The following is a 4,143-nucleotide window of genomic DNA, read 5'->3' on the forward strand; positions in this document are numbered from 1 at the left end:
GGACGAGGGGGTAGAAGTGAAAGGGTGGTTGCATTCCAGTTAGAGGGAACCCGTGAGCCAAGGCCCGGAGGATTGAAAAGGTATAGCGGGATCTGTAGTACGACAATAGTGGCGTGTACGCTTGAGAAGTGGAGGGAGGTGGGTTCAGCCATGCCAGAGTGGGGTGAGCGCGCGTGCGCAAAGGCCAGGCCCGTGGGGGCGGGGCTGGCGAGGGTGGCGAGCGGGGCGCGGGCGCGCTTTTAGAGCCCAGGGCGGTGGTGGTTGCCACCACTTCTGGCTGGATCCCGGATCGTCTCTTTCAGCTCATCAGTTTCGTGGGCGCCTAGGATGGGAACAAGGAACTGCGAAGTGGCGCTTCTCGGGAGAAGTAGCAGCTTGGTACCTTTAACACTGAACTGTGGTCTCCGACCCTGTGCGCTTTGGGTTTGGGGCAACGAATCGCGGAGGGGCGGGGACAGTGAGTAAGCGGCTTCTCCTCCCTCCGCAGGGTTTTGCAGAAATCAGGATTCACGTTTGCCAAGGGGTCTCTATATAAAAGAGGACGTGTTCTGTTTTAGTTGAGAAATCTGTATTCATCTGCATTCATCTGCCAGAGAACGACTTAATCACCTTCTTTCCATACTCCCCACTTCGCCTGCCCGGCGCCGTGGGATCTCTGGACTGCAATTGGATTGAATCACACACAAAGGAGGAGTCCGGAAACTCACTCGGTATCCCGCCCATTAGCTGCAGCGCAAACGATTACATGCCTTTCACTCACCGCAGTGCAAAGCTTCGCCGTGAGCCCGGATAGCTCAGTCGGTAGAGCATCAGACTTTTAATCTGAGGGTCCAGGGTTCAAGTCCCTGTTCGGGCGGAGTTTCCTTTTTTTAACAGGTATTTTAAAAGTGAGAACTAGCTTTAGGGGCCTCTGATTTTTAGCCAGTTGCCTTTGGAAAAGGGAGTAAAATGTGGAGCGTGTACCCTGCGTTTCCAACCACTTCCCGGGGGTAAAAGGCAGGCAGACACCACGGGCCTTTGTGCAAAGGCCTCCAGGAGATTCGCAGTGCATCGCTGTGGGGTCTAAATAAGCTGGCTTACTCGGCAGCCGCCGACTGGGCTGCTTGGTCTCAACTACTGCTGCAATTAAAGAAAGGGGGACGAAGCCTTCAGGAAGTCGCTGGGGCTCCCGCAGTCGCCGCCTCCCTTCGCTCTCCGTGAGCGAGCCCTGCAGACCCTCTCTCTCGGGTTCCCTCCCTCTGGGTGCCTGAGGATTGTGGGACGGATCCCGCACCCTTCCACTCCACCTTGCTACCCTTCTAGAGAATACTTTTTGCGCTCTGAAAAGGAAGAGGTGCCATCTAGAAACTGAAGCACCAGGCAGGGCAGCTCCCCCTCTCTACCGAGGTCCAGTCTCTCCGCTAACCCCAAAAGTGTGACCCTGAATCCAGGGAGAAGTTGAGGTTGACATGGCAGCTTCTGCTGGTGGGAGAAGGAGGGTGCCTGCTGGGAGAGCGTGCGTGCGTTTGAGGGGCTGGAATGCGAAGTGCCCTGGAGTTCGAAAAACAAAAATGTTAGCTCCCGCTGACTACAAATTAATAAGGACAGCATTTGGCTCCTGAGAAGTTTTGAGGAAGTCGGGTTGTGGACGCAAGAGCTCAGGCATGGATTCACCAAGACTAAACTAATCTTCCCTGTGAGGTGAAGGGACCAGGTACATCCTTGCCTACCTGGAGACTGAGCCTTCCTTGCTTCTGCCAGGCAACAGAAGAAAGTCGATCTTGAACTCATTAACAGGATGGGGATGTGGGCTGATTGAGTCAGCTGCCCCCTTAGGTGATGGACTATGGTACCTAACGTACCCAAAGGACGCTGATCGGTGGGGCAGGGCGAAGGTGGACATAGACCTCAAGTGGGAGGCAGGGCCTTCACCCCTTCACCCTCCAAGCTGAATGCCTTACCCTGTGCCTACACAGACCCACAATTTTCTTCTCTCCAAAGCACAGCTTCCTCATCAGGAGCAAGGGAATAATAGTAACAGCATCCCTCTCATAAACCTGTGCTGATTAAATGAGGTAACAATGCATACAACGGTGCTTAGTAGGGTCTTTGCCCCAAAGCGAGCATGCAGTACATTGCAGCTATTACTATTAAAGAGCTTTCAGTCTAGGGAGGGAACAAAAGACACACTGAAACAGGTAAGAAACCATTTCAAAGAAATATGTTCCCAATATGTGAAGATCATGAACCCGTATTCATGTGACTTGTGTTGGTTGGTATGTGCTCAGGCGACAGCAATGGTCACCGACCCAAGGAAGAGTGGGATTCTTTCTGGAAGGAAGTGAATCATGGCACTCAGGTGGCGTTCCAGGGGAACAAAGTAAGGGAGCTGAGGCAAACACTCGGATTTTGCCTCTTCTTCCTGAGGAAGTCCCCTGGAAAGTGAGCAAGTCCATTTCTGGCAACCTTGAAAAGTGGAGTCTCTTTGCTCCGATCATTTCCTGACTGAACAAGAACACACCAGGTGGGGGAAAGGAGAGGACAAGAGGAAGAGAGCACTGAGACCTCCTGGCTCTTTCCTCCGTCGTGTCCTCAAGTTCACTCCCTCTCCCTTTCACCAGGGGGTGAAAAGTGAGAAAAAAGCAAAACAAAACAAAACACCAAAAATTAAAAGGAAAAGACAAATCAAAGTCTCTCTCTACCAAGACCTTTCGAGCTTTGGAGCTGAATAGCTCTGCTTCGGTTCTGGATGATTTGAGGGCAAATTAGTTATTTCATTTAAAAATTATCATATTATATCAACCTTAAGGCAGGGGTGGGGGGGTGGGGACTGAACTGACACCACGTAGAGGACGTGCTGGGCACACAGTAGGCACTTAGTAGGCGGCTGTCTTTCCTCTTATTAGGGTCCTGGGGAGACGTAAAAAAAAGCCTTAGGAAGACAAGAATATGTAGCCTGGGACAATTTCCCCACATTGACAGAAATTCTTTTTCTCACTCACTGCCCTCGAAATCTCAGAGATAAAATAAGATGCAATTTGGAAGGTGAAATTGGGAATTGGAAAGGTAGAGATGAAAGAAAAATCTTAGTTAAAAAAAAATTTTTTTTTAAATTTCCTTAACAGGGTCGAGAGCTTTAGCACGCTCGCCGAAATAGCTCAGTTGGGAGAGCGTTAGACTGAAGATCTAAAGGTCCCTGGTTCGATCCCGGGTTTCGGCAGAGCTTTTGCTGACGCATCATTGGACGGGACTGGAGTCTGGAGTACCTTCCTTTCCTTACAGTGTCTCCCATGAAGGCTCACCTCCCTCCCCGATCCCACACACTGCGAGGATCCTAAGAGCTTAAACCTCGTAAAGATATCACAAGTCATGGAATGACCTGGACCCAGTCCACTTAGACTGTGTCGGATGTTTCATAGTGTGATGGCCACCACTTCCGGTCTGCACGTAGAAGGTCTTGAGTTTGATGCCAAGTATAGTTACGCTGGGCTTGCAAGCGTTTCTCATTGACGACAGGCATGAAGACTTCAAAAACGTTTGTCTATACACGCAAGTCAGGGTCCTATCAGCGTGTTAGAAATTTGGTGAAGAATGGTTCTCGGCTGAAGATGTGATTTATAAGCACGTGTGTTGACCTGAAATATTTCTTGGAATCCCAGTCTTCTCACCGCGCTTTTAAAAAACAGTGTGTGACACTAACAAACGTAGTAAGGTAGACAGCTGGGGGGAAGCAGCCGCAAAGCACAGGGATATTAGCTCGGTGCTTTGTGACAGCCTGGAAGGGTGGGATGGGGAGAGTGGGAGGGAGGGAGACGCAAGAGGGAAGACATATGGGATCATATGTATATGTATAGCTGATTCACTTTGTTATAAAGCAGAAACTAACACACCATTGTAAAGCAATTATACCCCAATAAAGATGTTAAAAAAAAAAAAAAAAAAAAAAAAAAAAAAAAAAAAAAAAAAAAAAAAAAAAAAAAAAAAAAAAAAAAAAAAACAGTGTGTGAACTATTATCACTTAGTGCCAAAATTTGCACATTTACTGCCAGGAGCATTACCATCCGTGACTCTGACGATGTTTATTGATGTTTCTATATAAAATAATACATGTTAATTTTAAAGAAAAAATATCTGAAGACAAAGTATCTATCATACAAGGTTGGA

General features: G+C 48.7%; 2 non-coding genes across 2 annotated transcripts; both read left to right on the forward strand.

Annotated features, from left to right (window-relative positions):
• The first annotated feature begins 783 nt into the window (after positions 1 to 783).
• On the forward strand, positions 784 to 856 carry TRNAK-UUU (transfer RNA lysine (anticodon UUU)). Its single transcript has one exon. It is a non-coding gene; the product is annotated as a tRNA-Lys (tRNA).
• Positions 857 to 3,126: 2,270 nt separating this feature from the next.
• Positions 3,127 to 3,199, forward strand: TRNAF-GAA (transfer RNA phenylalanine (anticodon GAA)). Its single transcript has one exon. It is a non-coding gene; the product is annotated as a tRNA-Phe (tRNA).
• The last annotated feature ends 944 nt before the right edge of the window (positions 3,200 to 4,143 follow it).

The sequence above is a fragment of the Neophocaena asiaeorientalis genome, unplaced genomic scaffold, assembly GCF_003031525.2.
Source record: "Neophocaena asiaeorientalis asiaeorientalis breed wild unplaced genomic scaffold, Neophocaena_asiaeorientalis_V1.1 scaffold43, whole genome shotgun sequence".
In the NCBI taxonomy this organism is placed as follows: domain Eukaryota; kingdom Metazoa; phylum Chordata; class Mammalia; order Artiodactyla; family Phocoenidae; genus Neophocaena; species Neophocaena asiaeorientalis.